Genomic DNA, 21,176 nt, shown 5'->3' on the forward strand with positions numbered 1-21,176 from the left:
ACTTCACTTTAAACCCTCAAATGAAGTTAGACTTCTTTCATTTCAAAGTCATAGATTTAACTCATGAACTCCCAATAGAAATGCCTCTCTGCTTGACCACTAAGTAATTTGGGCACTCATCCACTGCTAATAGCTATGGAGTTAAGCCCTCTGTCATGCAGTGTGAAATTAAGCATTGTGAAATCCCTATAGCAAGAGCTCTGAAGCAACTAAGTTAACAGCAGATGAAACTGTCTTGATTTTGTATGCAACATGCAGAAAGCTTGTGTGAACCATTAGGAATCCCAGCTAAAATTCCAAGGTTATCTGGATAATCCATTGAGGTTCAGACCTCCCTAGTTTGAACCAGCGTGTCTTGTAAACTTATAAACAATCAGTTTACATCTTTGTCAGGTTCAGTGATCTGAATTTCTCCCCCTGGCAATGCCATCCACGTGACAACTGAAGAAAGACCAGGCTTTAAGATATTCTGCAGCTTTGCAAAATTTGCAGCTTTAGTGGAAAATTGAAAGTTGGGGTCAGAGCTTTTGAGGTATTTTTTTGGGTGAGCTAATTGCCAAAATCAGTCCACAAACATTTACAGGCAAGAGTTACACAACATTCATTAAAGAGACTGTGGTTCTTTTTCAAGAACACAGGTGCTAACTGCAGTGGCCTGGATAGATTCCTTGACAAATCCCCACTGTAGTTTCAACTGGATGCAGTACCCTTTTATGTTTGTCTGGACTACTGTGTGGCATTGCTGATGGTTGTTACACTCTGTGCTCTTGACCTTGGTGACCACACTGTTTTCTCCAGAGGTGGGTGCACACTGATCAATGGAATGGTTCTCTCCATAAGGCAGTTGCACTTCAGTGGTGGTTAAAGTGACTTCTATATAGATTGGGCCCAGTCTTTCAGGCCTAAAACAGGCAACGCTTCTATTAACCCCAATGGGAGTTTTGCCTAAGGACTGTACTGTTTGGTCTATATAGATTATAAGCGTGAATGGGCCTGATTCACATTTGCCCTCTGGCTGCTTTCCACTCACTTAAAACCCTTCTACAATGCCAGATTGGTGTAAAGTGACCCTAATATAAATGGGAATCAGACCATATAAATCCAACATAGCTATGCTTACTTATGCCAGCTCTGGATCAGGCCCATCTTCCATGTTGAGATCTTTGGTAGTTCATTACCTGCAGTATATTGTATGTACTGTGTGTCAACAAATTAACAATCTGTATGCTACCTTTTATATCTCCTTTTATATGCTAAATGTTTGTTTGGGAGGAATACAAGAATTGTTACACCCAGAAGAGACTAACGGTCCTTCTAGTTCAGCGTGATGTCTTTGGCAGAGGCCTATATCAGATGCTTTTTAATAATAAAAGATAATGCATGTGGGTGCCTCCCTTAGGGATTTCTTGTAAATCCCACTCGGTGTGATCATTTTATGTTCTGAGACATGCTGGATAATAGCCCTCAAAACTTGTTTCCTAGCTATTGTAACTAGGTTTTATTGTTATGTTTAAGTGTTTCATAGGTAGCCGAGAAACTCTGCAGGAACTAAGTCTTTTTTATGCTCTTCAGACTGTGTGACTGTGGGGATGCCAGCACATTTTGCAATATTAAGGATCAGACAGGTGGATTTGCTGTAGAAACTGAACTCGGCAATAAACCTCACACAACTCTGCATTCTGAGAGGCAAGCTCTGGAGGTACAGTAGCTAAACGGAGAATCTTATAAGCCCTTAAAGCTTTGTCTGTGTGTCAGGGTCTCTTTTCACTATTCTTCTGCTACAAAGAAGCCCTAATGCTCCTGTAGTACAAAGGGGCTAATGTTGAGAAACCATGAGAAAATCAGCCCAGTGTAAGGCGATCATCTGATGGAGCAGAGCTTGTATAGCTGTTCTTACTCCAAGCCCCCTCCCTGCAGCTAGCAGGGATGGGGTCAGGACTGTGATGGGGTGCCTGCCCCTCACTGGCCAGGAAGGGGTTAAGAGGGTGATTGGTGAGGCTGTGTGAAAGGCAGCCAGTAGGAAGGAGATACATGGCAGCCAATCAGAGCCCAGGAGGCCAGTATATAAGGGAGCTGCAGAGCAAGGACACTGTCTCCTAGGAGCTCAAAGGGGAAGGACTGTCAGCACCCTGGACAGAGCAATGGCTGGCTGCTGGAACTCAGCAGTCAAAGGTCCTGAAGCAAGGGTGGAGAAGGTACTGTGTCTGCGGACAAATGACCCAGGGAAATCTATGGAGGAGCTGTGGGGAGAGATGCCCTGAAAGGCTGTCACACACGTAGGGTCCCTGGGCCTGGGTCCCCTCTGCACCCCCGATTGCCATAGGACTGATGGCAGGACTGCAGTGGCCACAGCAGGAGGTGGCTAGAATAGACTGCAGAACACCCCCTTTGCCCCCTCTCACCCCCGGAAGGGGGAAACATGGATTGTGACTTAGCTGAAGAGCCAATTCCGAGAAGAAGGGTCCAGCGGAGACAGGACTGAGTGTGAAACACTGTCTGGCTGAGAGCTGATTCCCCAGATAGCCGGTAGAAGGTGCCGAGGTGGACAAAGTGTGGCGAGCAGAGGGCTTCCCTGTGACCTGATGAGTTCCAGGAGCCATAACAGGCCCCTTTGGAAGATCTTTCATTGGGTGAGTAAGAGCCTGCAAGATTGGACCTGAGAAGAAGATAGTTTTGGGTGGCATACTGGATGGTTCAACATGTGCATGACTGATACACCCATGTACTTTCTGACTTACAAAAGTAAGTTACGTGGGTTGGAACAAGTGGGAAATTATTTATTATCAGACAGTGATTTTATTTTTCTTAACCGTGACTGGCAATAGGGGAGTCTCTTTGTCACTCCACTCGTTACTTTATGGTTCTATTAGGTTTTTTTTGGTTTTGTTTTTTATTTTAAATGGGATGAACAAGGCTAAAGATACAGAAAATAGCAAGAGGAAGCCCCCTTCTGGTGAGACAAAAATGCTTCTAAATTCAGGTCAGAGATGAGTCATCTGCTGTAAAGAAGACAGGGGAAAACTTTAAGCCCTGACACACACACAGGAGTAAAAATGCACAACTCCCAAGAAAGCATACACCTTTTGTTGCCCTATTTGTGAGACAGACCTTTCTCACTGCAGCGTAGGGAATCACAGACCCATTGAGAACTAATAACATTACTCTAGCAGTGCCCACCCACTCCCTGGTACGCATCCACACTGCTAGAGCCCATAGAGCTTTCTCTTAACTCTCGGTAACAAAACGTGAGCGCACATGTGCAGAATAAGCAATGCATTCTATTGGGGGGAGGGAGGCGAAGGGGTACATGTCTTGGGTCAGATCCTCAGCTAGTGCAAATAGGCACAGCCCTTTTGGCTTCATTGGAACGACGCCAGATCATACCAGCTGAGGATTTTGTATATATTTGTAGGAATTGCTCTTTGTTCTGCTGTTTGGGTTGTGTTGTCTTTAATGCTATATCATTTTTACCTTGTCTTCAGCTTTGGTGCTATTTTTGTTCTCCTCGCCTTTTGTCTTTAGCTGTCTTGTTTTATTTTAAGTGTCTCTGGCTGTTTTAGATTTGGCTCTTTGTTCTCTGCATGGATTTGTTCCATTTATGTCCTCTTCAGTCCATTTATTCTCTGTGTATCTTTCCTTGTTCAGTCTCTTTTTTTTTTTCCTCTTGCCATTTCTTTTGATAGCTTATATCCACTTCTCCCCTTCTGGTTATTTTATTCCTCTATGTCTCATCTCCTCTCTTTTATTTTTCTGTTGCTTTGTTTTCTTTGTAGTTAGGTTCTCTGTTCAAGTTGCTTTGTTCTTTATACATCATCATTTTGCTGTTTAGATTTCTCATCTACTGCATCTAAGTAACTAGGCCTCTGTTTTAACTCTTAAGTTTCCCTTTTGAGGTTGCATCCAACCTAGGTGCAATGATTAAATTTTTTTCCTCTCAAAATTTTAAGGCGTTAGTGTCTGGATTCCGAATTGACTTTCTAATGTTGATAAATGGGCATCCACACAGCTACTGGTGTCCTTAGCGTTACACAAAACCTGCCTTTCATCAATGTTGGATGGCTCTCATACAGATTGTGTTGGATTTTTAGCTTGCATTTTAATACTCCTTCTTTCCAAGTTGGGGTTTGTCTAGAATGCTGATGAATATGGCAGATGCTCTGAGAGAACTGATACCTGCCCAGCTCTGATGAGCCAGCACTATTTGAGATCAAGATATATTGCAGAGCAGGGAGATACCAATGAGCTTATTCTGTTGCATTTAGTCCCACTCTAGCAGTACGGTGGGCATACACTATTCTGGCACCCATTTTACAGTCCCTTTAAGCTGTCAGGGTGTTAGAAAGGAGCCTTAGTGGTCACTGAGAATCAGCCCCTAAAAGATTTTAGAAGCTGCTTCCTTTAGCAGGGTGTTAGAGGCAGCACTGTAGGGAAGAGGGTCCCCAAATATTTACGACTCGTGACAATTGACTGAGCTAGAGCAGAGTGTGATATCATGGAGAGCAACACTGCTTCCTGAGAAGAAAAGCCAAATACTTTCCCAAGGGTAAGTCCGTTGCTAGCAATCAATGCCATTCTGATGGAGGGAGAACATTCCAGGATCTCCCAGCCCTAATAAAATATAGGCTATAATATCAAGGTCTGTGTCTATAATGGGGAAATGAACAAAATAATTCCCCCCAGTGCTATCTGATGCATGAGATGGAGTTAGTGGCAATGCTTCCCTTTGTTCATCAGTGACCACTTAGGGGCCCTATTCTGACCTCCACAGCCAGAAAGTAGTGACTGGTCTGACTCCCAGAGCAGGGAGATGGAGGGATAGAAGAGAATGTGGCCCGTCCGTGCCTAGGGTAGCCACCTGAAAATGCCAAGGTCTGGGCAGGCTGTAAAAGAAGAGCAGATTCTTCCAACACTGGTGGGTGACACTGAAGTCAGACTTCCCAACCAGCCACAAACAACACTTCTGATTCCCCACACTGGTTATCAAGAAGCCGATATACAAATATACACAGCCCCCTTTACTGCATTTCAGTCTCTGGCTCCCAGTCAGCCACTAGGTCCAGTAAAGAGACCAGTTATTTAAAACTGTATGCGCTTTACCATAAAGGTTTCTCCTGATCCCAAAGGGTCAGCCACAGCACCAGATCAATATAAGTTTGGATCTTACCCAAAATACCACGCTGCCAGCCAATCCTTGAATAACTAAAACAAAAGGTTTATTATAAAAAGAAAGAAACAAACCATAAGAGAAATGTTAAATAATTAAAGCAATCAGACACATACAATTGATTTGAAAGTCCGTATACATCAGGTTTCTAGTAGAATTGTGGAGTTTGCAGGCTTGTATAGTCCCTCTGGTGTGCATCCAATACCTGGATGGGTCTCAGTCCTTTGTTTCACAGCTTCAGTTCAGTTGTAGATGAGTTGATCCAGAGGTAGGCTGGAGACTGAAGACGAAGACAAAATGGATGTCGGGCAGCTGCCTTTTATATCCTTTGGCCTTTGCCATGCTGCTTGTAGAATTTTACAGGAATAAGATGGGAGTCCAGAGTCACATGAGTAAGTCCTGGTGATTCATCAGGTATATCCCTGGCTTCTCCCCTTGGGCCCATTGTACCAGTGAATTTCCTTAATGGGCCATTAAGCAGGCTAGTGCTGCAGCCATCCTGTCTGGGGTGTTGCCCAGACACAGCACAATTTGAAATACAGATATATCAACCATATCCATAACTTCCATTACACATATAACACATGAACTTAAACATCATCATCTTACTTAGCACATTACAGCCTTTCTAACAGTACCTGACATGGCATATCTCATATGAATTATTATGATTTTGACATATTGATGTTAAATAATATAATAAATTCTCCCCCTCCCCCCCAACAAAAAAAAATCTAGCCAGCGTGACAGAGAACATCAAGCTTTTGAAAGAGCTGCCAGGGACTCAGCTGAGAAAGTCAAGAATTTGGCCCTAATTCTCAGCCGTGGTTAAGTAGAGTTTGGCATTGCTTAGAAGGAGCAAGATAAGTAGACCACCACTGTGGTCCCCTGGATTCTGGGAGCGATTGGGAACTGGAATAGTCACTAGCATAACTTTCAGCATGTTCGGAATAGCTGGAGCAAGGACTGCTCCAGACACAGGATGGGAGGGGGGGAAGCCGAGAGAGGCATGGCATAGAGTTGTTCACCAACCCTCCTTCCCCACCACAGGAGCAGCATGTGAAGCCAAATTAGGTCCTCTGTGTTTCCTAATGTCAGAACTCTAGTGCCTTGGGCCGTGAGTCCTTAGAGCGGAGGTAACCAATAAAGGTAATCACCCAGTGTTCTCTGTCTACGGGAAGTTGTTCTGTGTTCATTCAGCACCTAGCACAATGGGATCCTCGTCCATGATTCCTAGGCTCTACCTCAATAAGATGATGATAATAGACAATGCTGGGCTGTAAGCATTCCTCTAGTCTTGTGATACATTTCTCACTAGAATAATTTTGGTGACCTCCACAGTTGAAGTGCAACCCTCACGCTGAGCTACTTCCTCGCAGCTGATAGCGAGATAATTATAATCCCATCAGTGGATAAACTGTGTTTCAATAGGCAAGAGAGATGCTCCTCAGGCCTTTGATGGATATCTAACAGCTCCTAGAAAATGACATTAATCAGCTGCTATTTCTTGACCGCTGCGACGCTAGTGATCATTAACAATAGCAAGTGAGGGAAAACACAATTTTTCTGAGACGCACGCTTTCTGAGATGCATTGTTTTCAGGCTGATTTCTCAAACTAATGAACTGTTCTAGCCCCAGCTATGGTGAAAGTGGCCTTGGTGAGCTTGGAAAACCTATTGTCTTGCTTCCATCCTCTGGCAATCAGATTTATCACCAGTTTTCTTTTACCAAAGAGTAAGCCGTAGGTGAATTGATGTAAATTACAGTTGCCACCCATCCTAATCAGAAGAGAAGGGGTTTTGTCTTTAACCCCTCATGAATTATTTAACGGCTGGAATTGCAAGCTGAGGCGTGGAAAGTGCCTGTTAAAATGTTACTTAATATTTAATTACGTACAAAGTCAAGGTTGGTATTTCTAGGTATTTGATTTCTTCCTAGCTAAGTGACAGGTAAAATACATTCATTATTCACAGCCTATCCTTAGTCCTTAAGATCAAACAAACTTCCCTTTGTATTTTAATGAACAATTTCTTGCACGCTGCAAATTTGTTCGTAAATTAATAAAAGTAATAAGTTCATCCATTTCTCTTCAATTATGCCCTGAAACTGCAATAAGACAGACATTCCAGTCAATAATGCTAATAGCAATTGCCAGAGAAGCCAAGTGTGATTAGGAGTGAGAATATTTTTGGTACCATCCTATACAGTAATAAGACAAAGTTACTGATGGACTACTTTCGCTGCCAAGCTACATAATATCCCATAATACCCACAGCTCATTAAAATGTTGTACTCTCATGAGGCCTGTGATAGATGTGCAATACAGACACTGTGTATTTGTTTTAGGAGTGATTTTTACCTTGCTAAGAGTGCCAGGTATGTGGTTTGTTTTTGTTTGTTTGTTTGTGAAGGTGCATAGGGCCCCGGTTGCTAAACCTATCTAAATAGAACACTGGGTGGATGTAGGATGCATACTGATGAATGTAGCTCTTGCTGCAGTCTTTAACATTACATGGCAATTACCTTTAAGAGTAAAGGTACACCGTATCCTGAGACGTACTATTATTACGTTAACATATATAGGCCTTAAACAAGATTGGTGTCCCATTGTGCAAGGTGCTGTACAAACACATAGGAGTGTCTGGAGGAGTTTATAATCTAGATAGACAAACCAAAGGAGAAACAGAGATGAAACCACTTGCCTGTGATCATGCAAATGTCAGTGGCAAAGACACTTTTTCTCAATCCCAGACCAAAGCCCTCGAGAACTACATCTGTAGCCCAAAATACCAGGATGAGGGCAGATAGAACAGGTTGTATGACAGACATACTTTAGTTTATTGGATGTTATTTCTCTCTGATTCTGCAATGCTAAGTCTATGAGCCAAAGGGTTCTCACTGCCCCCAAACTAATACCACAACAAAGTGGGGGCTGCTCTCAGGCTTTTCACATTCTGGGTGTCATTATTTCCATCTGCCCCTCTCCCCCCATAAGAACACCCACAGGGTGAATTACTGCCGTCACTTTATGCTGCTTTCTGTGCTTGCTGCCGAGAAGATGAAAGGCGATGCAATGCAGATCTTCCTGCCAGCCCTCTCTTCTCCCAAGGGAAAGGGACTGCGCTTAATTATATTCTCAGCATAGATATATAAAAGAATCTCTTCTTGCACCCTCTGCTGCTCCAGCAAAGGCAATGTCACAGCTGCTCCAGAGCTCAGCTCTTCTAAAAAAGTGCTGAATACTTTACCCACAGAACAGGATACAAAACGGGATAGTGTTAGTGTCTGACCCAGGAATGGGAGATTTACCACTGACTTCAATGGACTTTGAGTCAGGCCCTCAGTGTGGACTTCTCCATGCTACCCCATCTATTTTCCTCAACCTCAGAGAAGTAAAAGAATAATTGTTGCCCTGTCCATTTGATCCTCAGGCTCTCTACAGAGGCTGCTGAGTGCCCATGGTGGTGATGATGGGTTTTGATGTGGATCGCTATCCAGTAAGGACTGGACTAAGACCACCAGCTCATTTCGTTCCAGTCTCCAAACAGCCAGGTGGCAACAACGTTTCAGTTGGGGGAAATGAAAGTAGCTGTGCTAGAGGGGGAAACAAGCTCAGAAGTGGGCAGAGGCTGCTGGTTGAGTGTCTGCCTTTCTTGAATGATACTCCAGCTAAGAGCGGAGCGCTCAGCCTGTGTGATGTGTTGTATCTCTAGCATGGCCTGTGATTGTTGCCTCTCCTGGGAGTAGTCCGAGAGGGGATATGGGAATCAGGATGCTTGGATTCTAATCCTGGTTCTGGGAGTGTGTGCTAATGGTTAGAACATCATCACTAGGAGCCAGATCTGCTGGGTTTTAATTCTGGTTCTGGAAGTGTGAGGGATGCTGTGAGTCAGGACTCCTGGATTACATTTGTCCAGCTCTTGGAGGGTGTGTAGTCTAGTGGTTAGAGCATGGGGAGGCACGAGTGTTGGAAAATCTTGGTTCTGTTCCTGACTCTGCCACTGACTTGCTGTGCAGGTTGTAGCACAAGGGTTCTCAAATGAGGGGTTGTGAGCTCTCAGGCATGCCGGTAAGCGTGGCATGACGTGGGGGAGGTCGTCACTTTTGGGGGTGAGGGTCGTCACAGTCAAACATTTGCAAAGGGAGTCCCAGCAAAAAAGAGTTTGAGAACCCTGCTTTAGCAAATGAGATGTCAACTCCTCCACAGTGGTTGCAGTCTGCCGGGATTGAACTCTGGATCTATAATGGGGTGGGGCTGTCTCATTAAGGGCTGCTAGATATCTTTAATTATTTATTTAGATGGCAGGGGAAAACTTACCCACATGAGACTGCCCTATGGAAGTATGTCATAAAGCATGCCTGAAAACAACCTGAATTCCTCCACGGTGTTTAAATTAATCATGTTGCAGGGGTTGTGAAATGAAGTGAGGATACACAGGGAGGCTACTCCAGATGAGGGAAACTGCAGAGAAGGAGGTTCTTCCAGTGGAGAAAGCAGCTGAAGGGACAGAGGGGGGTCAGGTGGCCAGGAAGAGCAATTGGCAAGCCCTGATTCAGTCTGAGAAGATCCATTCTGTTGGTGATGCTGCCCCCTTGCTCTCCTATGCACTAGGGAGCAACTGTGTCCCCTCTTGCCTACTGCCCTGGAAGATTGTACTGTGTTCTTCCCCCTCCCTCTGCCAGCCCTGGAGCATGGTGTCCCCTCTGCACTTGAATTTCTCACCTGCAACACATTCCATCTGGATCTACCTACTGGTTCTTGTGCAATAACCAAGCCATGGAACCCCCATTTATCTTCACTCTCCTCCTCCGTCCTTCCACTTTCCTCCTTTAATTTCTCACGCTCATTTATTGTATCCTTGAGCAATTCTGGCTCCATTTCTGCAAGCTGCCGCATGTGGGAAGATACGTACAGCCCTCTGGGGCTCTGTAAAGATGCAGAAGTCACCTTGCAAGCATCATATTTCAGGACTGGGCCTTAGATTACAAACTCTTCTGAGCAGCTGCTGAGTCTTTCTGTGGATTTGCACAGCACCTTGTGCAATGTGGCCCTGATGCTGACTGAGACCTCTGAATGCTACTGCAATTCAAACACTAAGTACTAATTAATAAACTCTGCCATTCTAGACTGCTTTTAACCTGCGCAAATAACCTGTAAACTGCAGCTTTATTGCTCAGCTCTGAATTGCTCTGGGAATTGTATGCACAGCACTGCTTTAAAGATATGCTAATTCTAAGGGTGTGAATTTCAAACCCTGAGTAAATCACTTCAGACTAGAATTTAGACTCTATTCTGGTTTTATGGCAACTTCTAGCATTGTCCGGAAGCAACCCCCAACAAAGAATAAGATACTCTCCAATGGTGCAGGGCAGGGCATGCAAAGGTAGCAAGCATTAATGCTGCATTCATTAAAAGGTCACACACCAAGCACTGGACTTTTGAACCTATTTTACTAGCAGAGTGCAGGACCTTTTCCAAAAGAAGCACTGAGTCCAGGTTATGCAGTTCTTTCAGTGACCGTTAGAGGTGGCTGTGTGCTATGTTACTCATGGTCCCACCTCGACCAGGCAGGGAATCCCCACCAAGCCTGACACTGACCTGGGTGTGGTTTTGGTTTTGTTTGTTTTAATTTGAATCCCAGCAGGGGGAGGGAACCTGCTTGCACAGTCAGCTCAGGGAGATGAGGGCCAGCTGGCCAATCATCAAGGGCAGCTGAGCCTCCTTAGGCTTAGACCCTTGCACAGAAGCTCAGCTCACTCCTAGCAGAGAAAGGGCTCGGCTAACTGGCAGTCAGGACAGGCTGCTCAGAGACAAAGAATGTTTATGCTACTGTTTAAACTGCACGAAGGAAACACGGCTAGAGGTAGCACTGTTTTTGGTTTCCTTGGCTGAAGCCCAGGAGAGCTGTTTAACATGGACCTCCTGGGAAACGTCTCTCTAGCTATGTGGTTCCATACGTGTGGGGTCTTTCGCTCCCACCTGGATGCTTATTAAAGACTAGTAGGAAGGATTCCATTTGAATGTGCCTTTTACACAAGCGCCCCTCTAAACATGCAGTGACACACGCGCACCCCCGCTGTGACCCAGCAGTGTTGGCAGCAGGTAGGAGCTTCTGCTTTAGTCCTTTTAATAATACATTAATGTGAGTTTTGTTAGCTCCTTAAATCTTAACTGCTGATAATACCATCCATGCAATTTTTCCTTTGATTGTCATGTTTTAATGGTTAAAACATATATATTTGAGTCTCTTCCTTGTCACCTCATTGACTGTGCCAGACCCAGTGATTTGACTCTGTAGCTGTTCTCTGTAACTTAGTAGCAATTGCCCATGGGACTCTTAAGATCTCTGTGAGAGGCCAGTGGTTTCCCTGAAGCTCCATACACCTGCGCACAGGAAAAATTAACTTTTCTTTTTGAGCCAGTTTAACTCTGTTTTTCTATTTTAAAAAAATTGAATTGAATAGTTCTGCTTGTGAAGAAAGTGTTGATCCATCATCTGAAGTAGCTATGGCTGTAGCTCCTGGCATTGTTTTTGTATGAAAGGGAATGGTTCTTGGAACTTGCTTTGTGAAATTCAGTAGCTGACTCAAGGCCATTTTCATAGTGCCACCGTGTGGCCAAAAATCAAATCCTTTCAAATGGGTCTCAAAAGCATAAAAATAAAATGAGTAAGCGTAGAAGTTAGTCAGCTGTGAATGCTCCCAAGGAGCTCTGCAGATCCAGACTCTGGGCAAAAAGGGGGTCTCTTTGGCAATCATGTTCAATGTTTTATCAATATTAAACAAGGCATTAAAATTTGGTCAGAGACTATGTACATGCACGCACAGTAGTTCGATCAGTAGCCTGGGACTTGCGAGACCCAGGTTCAGTTCTTGCTCTGCGGCAGGCTTCGGCAAGTCACTCAGCCTCTCTTTACCGGTCTGTAAAATGGTCTGAAAGCATTGCCCTACCTCACAGAGGTGCTAGTGAGGATCAATGCATTAAAGATTGTGAGGTGCTCAGATGCTACAGTAATGAGGATCTTACCTTAGACAGGGGAGAGGAGTTCAGGGATTTTTCCTTCCCCAGAAGAACCCTATAAAACAACAAACCTAAGTGGTAGAAGTGGGGAAGTAGCTTTTTTAATTAAATATGGTTTTCTGTGAGGGTTCTGTCTGATTGAACAGATTCAGGGTACAGTAAGAGGTAGTTCTTGCACAAAAGGCAGCCACCAGTAAATTTTAGCTCCGCTCAAAACATGTGAGGGAAATGTATATTGCTTGTAGAGGACATTGTGTTTACTAAACAAATTAGGACAAAATCAGGAGGCAAAAAGTCTTCTATTTTCTAAAAGGACACCGCATCTGCACTTGTTTTTCTGTTGTATTCAAAACTCACACAATCATTCACCCTCCCAGAACACACTGATTTTTTTTTTTGGGGGGGGGAGAATGGGGAACATTGGCTATGATACAAAGTTGATCCCAAAGTTAGATTTAAGTCTGTATACTAGAACAGATGTTTCTCAACCATGAGTTATAATCCTGGGATTCAGAAAAGGCAATCAAGGGATTGCAAGGGTTCTAAAACTTTATTATGATCTAAAGCAAAGAAAATCTCACTTCCCCACTCTCCTCACCCTGTTGTTCTTTGTGGTTAAGTGTTCTGTCAGCCTCTCAACACACACACAATTTATATAGGTTTATCATTGTTATATATTTTTTACTCTTTTATAGTAAAGATAAGTGAGTTGTAGAAAAATGATGACTTCAAATAAGAGGTTGCCAACCTGAAAACTTTGAGGAACGCTGGTCCAGAAGAAGCTGTCATTTTTATCTAATCAGTTGCTTTTGTTTTGTGCTCTTTGTCAGTGACTGCAATTCCAAGTTCCATACAGAACCATCAGATCAGCGGAGGAATTGTCTGAGCTTGTGAAACATGATTGTATCTAACAAAAAAGGGATGAATTGAAAGGCTCGCTAACTTCCTTCTGTAAAAGGTGACAATCCTAAGCATTCGCTGGATAATTACCCACTCAAACACTTTCTGTCTGGCTGTGACTGTGAAGCTAACTTTAAGCCCTCGCTACAATTAATCTCGTATCTCTTGGAGGGCACTCCAGTGCAGTTTGAGTGACACTGTGTGTGAAATGAGCAGCACAGCCAACCACTGATAATTATCTCTGATTTCTCAGACCTTCACCCTATGGATTCTCTTTTATGTTTAATGCCAAGAAACAACATTTCCCAAATGTGGTGGTGGTGGTCTCTAGCACTAAGTTTCCCCTCAGTTATTAACAACACTTGGTGCAGCGCTTCCTTCTCTTCAAAGAATGCCTCAAATCTTGGCTCATTCCTTATGGCAACCTGAGTCAGGCAGAGAAGTAACAAGTAACCCTCTGGACCAGATCTAGCAATAAGCTGTGCATGGGCAGAGTTCCTGGAGGAACCCCAGTAAAGCCAATGGAACTTGCCACAGGTGTGTGTGATGCCAGAGAGAGGCTTTTATTAGTATGCCTAGTGTGAGGCCCAGAAGAAAGGGTTTTAAGAGGATGGGTGGGAATTTAGGTTACTACTGCCTCTAGGTCAGTCTGCATTGTCTCCGTTTCTTGTCTTCTAGGGCTTGTGCTATTTCATGTCTTTGACGAAAGGAGGTAGAATGCCTAGTGATTAGAGCACTGGACTGGGACTTCGGCGGGACTTTGGGTAAGTGATTTCATCTGTTCCTTAGTTTCCCATCCGTGTATGTGTTTAAAAAAACCTGACCTCCATTTGTGAAATACCTTAAGACTTACTGAAGAAGAGTGATATATGAGAACTGGGTGGTGGTAGTATTACAATGGCAGGCACAGAATCTGCGTTTTAATAATGAATATTGCAGGGAAGGAAACTGATCTTGGGCAAGTCTCTAAAGCTGCCTGCCTCATAGGCCATTCAGAGCCAGGAGGTTGTCCCATTCTGAGAGCATTAGGCTAGGATCTGTGCTCTTTCCCCACCCCCAGTTAATTCAGGATCTGCTCTTAGTTTTATGACTAAAAATAATCTGAACACTGCCCCTTCTGTCTGTGTCTCATCCCTGCAAGCAGAAGAGGGTGAAGCTTTGATATTACTTGTCGCAATGCTGCCCTGTAACTGTTAAGAACAGCGCTCCGTTACATAGCTCATAGATAAATACAATTATTCCTCCTTCTGCAAAAAGCTTTTCATTTTCCCGATGTGATACTATTCTCCTCCAAGTGTGTCAGCAGCCTGAATTGGGACTAAAATTGGAAATAGCAAAATTTGCGGCTGGGAGTGTGTGTGCACCTCCCTGGGGTCTATGCTCCTCTGGGGCTGTGGGCCAGGGGTCTGAATAGGCTTCTCCAGGCTCTGTGTTCCTCTGGGGCTGTGTGGGGCCAGAGGGATGCTGTGTTTGCTTCTCTGGGGTCTGTGTTCCTCTGGGGCTGGGGGGGCCCAGGGTGTACCCAAGTATTAGCACGATGAAAAACTGCAATGTCATAAATAGATTAAAACTTCATTGCATGCTGCAACCATAGTCTGTTCTTTTATCATCATCCTCCTCCTCAAGATCTTGATCAAGAAGAGACATGCCTGTTACAACTCACCGCAAAAGGAGTCTTTTTGAAGACGTTTGTTACAGAAATAATGTTAATAACCAAAGGCAAGTTAATTATTTAACCACCAAAAGACCAAAACGATAGGTAGATAAGCTTAATATTTTTAACAGGAGTGATAAATTGTCTGACTTCCCATCAAAGGGCTATTGTTGGATAATTATCAGTGTTTAATTGTAGCTGTAAATAAAAACCCCTTACTTGGATTTTCTTTTTTAAAATTGCTTTGAGGAGAGATTTTGCTATGAACGAAAAAACAAATTCTAAAGAATATGTTAATAGCTTTCTTCTTGAAGACGTTTCCTCAATAGACCTCTGTAGGACCAGAATCAAACATACATGTCTTGTGTATGGGATTCATGTACTGTTATTTTTATCATTTATTTTATGTGCTTCACGGGGACACACTTAAGAGATTAATGTGAACAAGTCAACTGTACGCATAAATAAGTTTTATGTCTTGGGATATGGACCTCTATTGCATCACGCATGGGGCCCTTAAGTGTTTGCTGAAGGATGTCATATCTTGAACTCGTCTTGGTTGTTCCTGCTTGTTTTTCCTTATAAGCCCCATTAAAGTAAACTAATACAAACATGTAATAAACATCCCAATAACCAGGGCAACATACAGCACTCATCTGTTATTACAGCTCAGTTCCATTACAGTTTGTGATGGAAAATTGCTGCTTTATCTGTATCTCTGTCCTTTAAACCAGTGGTTCTCAACCAGGAGCGCACATACCCCCTGGGGATGTATGTAGAGATCTTTGAGGAGGTACGTCAACTCATCTAGAGATTTACCTATTTTACAAGAGGCTACATAAAAAGCATTAGCCAAGTCAGTACAAACTAAAATTTCATACAAGTATATGTTTATACTGCTCTATATACTGTTAAGTACAATATTTATATTCCAATTGATTTATTTTATAATTATGGTGAAAATGAGAAAGTAAGCAATTTTTCAGTAATAGTGTGCTGTGACACTTTTGTGATTTTTGTCTGATTTATGTAAAGAAGTGGTTTTTAAGGGAGATGAAACTTGGAGGTGCGCAAGACAAATCAGACTCCTGAAAGAGATACAGAATTCTGGAAATGTTGAGAGCCACTGCTTTAGACCTTAAATATAATGTATTGGTTTGCCAACTAAATGCCACCATAGGCTACAGCACAGTATATCCCTCCAGTTCCTATAAGGTTTCTCTTGGTGGTTATATTTTAATAGCGATACCCAAACTAAATCTTGATATAGAAAAGGTGAGTAAATGTGATTTACTAGTGCACATAGAGTTAGATCTTTTCTATCTGCCTTTTTTTTTTTTTTTTTTTTTTAACCCTTTGAAGAACATCTTTGAAGAATGAATCAACCTAAGTAGCCAGGGAAGGCAAATAAGTCAACTGGAGCAGTTGCCGTGTGTCGGATAGTATCATAGCAACTGCATGTAGTGCCCTGAATCTGTAGACCACCTACTGAGCACCCCTCAGTCTGTGTACAGGTTCCTTGGTTTATGTGGATATGAGAGAGGAAGCCAAAGCCACTCATTAGTAATTCAGTCTGCCCCTGACTGATTATGGCCTCATGTCTTTACCAAACTGATAGTTGCAGAGCTGCAACAAGCTTTGCTAATTTCCCCTGTGAAGTAATACAGTATCTTACTCACGCCGGCCCAGATCTTTAACGGTTTGTAGGTGTTGCTGTGCTCTGGATTTAGGAGCCTAAATTTGATTTTTTTTTTCCACTTAAGAGCCTAAAGCCCATTGCAATATTGAGTTCAGTAACAGGTAAATCCCTTTTTAAAATCTGATATATCTGGTTTTTTACCTCTTTAAAAAAAATTGTTGTTTGGTAACACCACCGACCTGTTCTGTGTATTAATCCGTCTATAGCAATATTAGGGCTTATAAGGAGGGATTTCAGTGTCTACAAGGAAATGCTAATGATAAATGCCATTTTTTCACCACAAGAGGTCCCCAGGTTTCTAAAGAGAAGAATAAGTCAACTATTCACAGTTCAGCCATTTGAGGACTGTTGTGAAAATCAGTATTTGCAATTGCAAAAGCTCAAAAATTCATGAGTCCGTTTACAAAAATTAAAAAAAAAAAGACTTAAAGAAAACGGAAGTGCTTGTGTTTGCCTTCTGGCTTTTTGAGGTGTTAGGGCTAATTTTTAAATGAAAGCTGAGAATCTTATGTTATCTTATTGACTCTGGGAGCTGGGGCACTTAAGAAAAGCACTAAATATTCTAAAACGCATAATAAAAATGTGAGCATTTGCAACACTGGAAAAACATAATGTGGAAATCCTTTTTGTTTTTGTGTTTTGTTTTGTTTTAAAGCCCTGCAGCAGTAATGAGGTGGCCTCCTGTTAATGAGAAATGGTGGGAGGTTTTTTCTATCTGTATTTGTCCTTAACTAGAGACTGAAGTTTGGTCCCTGCAGTTGAATTTACTGATTATATTAAAAGCTGTGTAAATAGATCTCTCCTCTGTCTTTTCACACAACCTCACGGATGTTGGTGTATCTGTAAGACTCTTTTCTGTAGCTTGGACTGTGTTGAAGATTCATGGCCACAGAGACTTGTTGCAGCTTCTTTTGTATTAAGAATAAAAGATTTATTTGTATGCAAGCAAAGAGGGAATTCATGGGCAGTATATGGCTTGTTCAAAAGGACAGGATTTCTAAGTGTCTGCGGAGTTCTCTCTCTGTATGTGACCTTGGGTAAGTTATTGAGACAGTGATTTTTCAAAAAAAACCAAAAGGAGCAGCAAGCACTGACTGCACAGGCTGAACTGATGAAACTTTGGGAAAGCAATCCAATGGGCACTGCTACCATTTTCCAGGTCGGCTCTGCTCTGAAGATTGAGGTAGCGGCCATAAAAGGGAGCAGGGTGCACCAGTCACTTTGAATCTTCCACTGCTCCCTCACATCCAAAGGTGGAACTCAGGCTCACCCCACGCCTTCCCTTGAGTCTTAATGTGCATAGTCCATCCTGAAGATTTCTGTTTACAGCCAAGTGATCTTCATTTCTTCTTCAAAGGGCCTCTGCACATTCCTAGGTAAGAAGTCAAAAAAAGGAGACCTTAACAGAGGGTTAGATATCTGGGAGAGAGACCTGGGAAATTACAATAGGCTCATAAGTGCAGCAAGAGAGAAATCTGCTCAACATCTTAGAGGTCTATATACAAATGCAAGGAGTATGGGGAATAAACAGGGAGAACTGGAAATATTAATACATAAGGTAATTGCAACTTAACTGGTGTCATGACTGAGATATTGGCATGGGGGTATAGCTGGCTTAGGAAGGACAGGCAGGGTAGAAGAGGAGGAGTTGTTGCATTATACAACAAAATATATACACTTGCTTTGAGGTCCAGAAGAAGGCAGCAGGTGATAGTTGAGAATCTGAGTAAAGATAAAAGGGTTTAAAAAAAAAAAAATTAGGGGTGATGTCATGGTGGGATTTATAACAGACCACCAAATCAGGAAGAAGAGGTGCATAAAGCATTTCTAGAACATCTAACAGAAATATCCAAAACCAAAACTGATGGTAATGGGGGACTATAACTACTGGTGAGTAGTTACGTAGTACTGGTAAGAAGAATCCGGTGGTTATAGTGGATCACAAATTAAATATGAGTCGTCAATGTGATGCAGCTGCGAAAAAAGGTTAATATCATTCTGAGGTGTATTAACAGTCTAGGTATACTTGGTCCTGCTGCAGCACAAGGGGCTGGACTTGATGACTTTTCAAGGTCCCTTCCAGCCCTCTGTTTTTCCGATTCACATTCTTGGCATATGCTGACATGCAGTTTGGAGTTACATGTCCGAATCCCAGCCTTTTTCTCTCTCTGCCAGTTTCAGCCATCTGTAAAATGGAGATACCTCTTCCCTAGTTGAGCGGTAAATGTATTACTCTCTATAGCATGTTGAGATGCATAGGTGAAGGACATGTTATAAAAGCGGTATTACTGAGTTATGGGAACATGCAGGCTTTCAGAGTAGTAAGGCTCCCAGGATTTCTGAGAAGCATAGGCGTGTGATTTACTACAGTGTTCAGTTAAGAATATTTGTCGGTGCTGAAGTGCACGAGACTGACTTATATAACCAATACGACTGGAATAGATTTAACTCCAGAATTGGTGACAGGATAAATGGCAGCATGTGTCATTAACTGGAAACAGTGGACAGAGGCCCAGTGCCCTCGCAGCATGCTTTCATTTCCTTTGTATAATAATAGGGAGTGGGTAGCAAAGATGGAGCTAGTTAATTTGCAGTGCACTTCACAGGTTTGGTTCACTGGCAGATAAATGGCTCATACAATTTAGTATAATCAAATAAGAGACTGGATAAAAGCCTAATACAATAACAGCCATCCTGCAATCTGACCGTGGATATCACATTTAAACTAACAGGAGCAAGAAAGGGCTGTGAGGATGTTTTAGTGGCCTTTTACTGGAACGCCACTGTGAAAATTTGTGAGCAATTCTGGTTACCGGTAATGACATCTTGTGCAAACAGTTCTTGACATACAGCGCATCTGTTATTCTGCTCAACTACTGTATGAGACTAATCAGGGATGAGTGGTTAACCCCCTCAAAAGGTCCCAAAAGTAGATTTCTGTGTGCGTTTATTCTCCGTTGTGCTTATCTCTTTATCTTCCTCTCAGTAAAAATGCTATTTTTGCATCCCTGGTTAGTCCCCTGTTTTGAATCATATTATGATCTTTACTTGCTACTGTAAATGGAGTCGACATATGTCACTATACTCCACTGTTTCATCTGCCTCACACAATCCCTCCTTTCTCCTTTGTGTTCCCCAAAGCACCCTCTTCCCCCAAATTACTTTACAAACTGAAACATGAATGGTGAGGAGAAAGTGAGTGAGGAAGTGTTTATTTCTTCACACAACACACAAACCGTGGTCACCCACCGAAATTAATAGGCAGCAGGTTTAAAACCAACAAAAGGAAGTACTTCTTTGCACAGCACAGTTGACCTGTGGAATTCCTTGCCGGGGAAGTTGTGAAGGCCAAAATATAACTGGGTTCAAAAAAGAATTCTATTAGTTTGAAGATAGAGCCTGAGAGTGCCAGAAGCAGGGAGTGGACAAAGAGGATGGATCACTTGACAATTGCCCTGTTCTGTTCATTCCCTGGCATTGGCCACTGTCGGAAGTCAGGATATTGAGCTCGATGGACTACCATTGGTCTGACCCAGTGTGGTGTTCTTATGTTTGTATTGTTTTCTTGACTGACTGGATCAGATAGGCTTTGCACATGCTAATTGGGTAATCTTTCTGGTCACCAGCTCTCCTTTGTAAAGAGGTGGCCACACTAATCTTTATAAATGTGTTAACTTGGAGTGAACTCAAAGCAGTTAACTGATTGATTGGCCATTAAACTTTCTCTAGTGTACTCAAATCCTATTACTACTATTGACTGGAATTACCAGAGCACGTAGGCGTAGAGCTGGATAATTTTTTTCAGTGAATGTACTGTAACTGAAAAATGCATTATCAGGGCAGGGTTCGGGGGGTATGCAGAGATCTCCCAGGGGGTATGTCAACTTAGCTAGATATTTACCTCATTTTACAACAGGCTACATAAAAAGCACTAGCAAAGTCAGTGCAAACTAAAATTTCATACAGACAATGACTTGTTTATGCTGCTTTATATACACTGAAATGTGAATATAATATTTATATTCTTAATGATTTATTTTATAATTATATGGTAAATAAGAAAGTAAGCAATTTTTTGGTAATAGTGAAAGTGACATTTTTGTATTTTCATGTTTGATTTTTGTAAGCAAGTAGTTTTTAAGTGAGATGAAACTTGGGGTACACAAGACAAATCGGACTCCTGAAAGGAGCACAGTAGTCTGGAAAGGTTGAGAGATACTGTTTCTGGGCACTGAAACTACTTGTAGATTCACGTTGAATTTGGCAAATAGTTTTAGCTGAGAAAACTGATGAAAACGTCAAACTATTTTGACATTTTGCTTTGGATCAAACTGATTTGACGTTTCTTGACAGAGAGAGATCAATCTGTATTTTAATTTGAAACAACACTTTATTCTGGAAATGTCAGTTTGAATCCATCTCAAGGAATTTTTTTTTTTTTTTTTTTTTCAGTTTTTTTGGATCCCGAAGGGGGAAAAAATTTTTGGTTTGAAACGATCTGATTTTTTTTTTTTTTTATTATTCAGTTCAGCCACCAAATCATAAAATAAATTCTTTGCTCGGCTCTACCTGGGAGAGCTCATTGTGCCGTATAAACACAGAACAAAAAGATGGCCCCTGCCCCAGAACACTTACAATTTAAGTAAACCCTAAGTGTTGTGCTTATTTCTACTCAAGAGTAAGTGAAATTGGGATATAACTCATTGAAATCCTATGTGCCCCAGATTGCTGAAATGG

General features: G+C 42.4%; 1 long non-coding RNA gene across 2 annotated transcripts in view; it reads left to right on the plus strand.

The window, feature by feature from the left end:
- Positions 1–10,937: 10,937 nt before the first annotated feature.
- LOC137146571 (uncharacterized) overlaps positions 10,938–21,176 on the plus strand; it is a 93,713-nt gene continuing 83,474 nt past the window's right edge. For both annotated transcript variants that reach the window (XR_010917980.1, XR_010917979.1), the window contains exons 1-3: positions 10,938–11,268; positions 13,017–13,144; positions 13,765–13,850. This is a non-coding gene — a long non-coding RNA (uncharacterized lncRNA). The remainder of the gene's footprint in view (positions 11,269–13,016; positions 13,145–13,764; positions 13,851–21,176) is intronic.

Source organism: Emydura macquarii, unplaced genomic scaffold (assembly GCF_026122565.2).
Source record: "Emydura macquarii macquarii isolate MOO-44397 ecotype Brisbane River unplaced genomic scaffold, CSIRO-AGI_Emac_v2 contig_450, whole genome shotgun sequence".
Lineage (NCBI taxonomy): Eukaryota > Metazoa > Chordata > Testudines > Chelidae > Emydura > Emydura macquarii.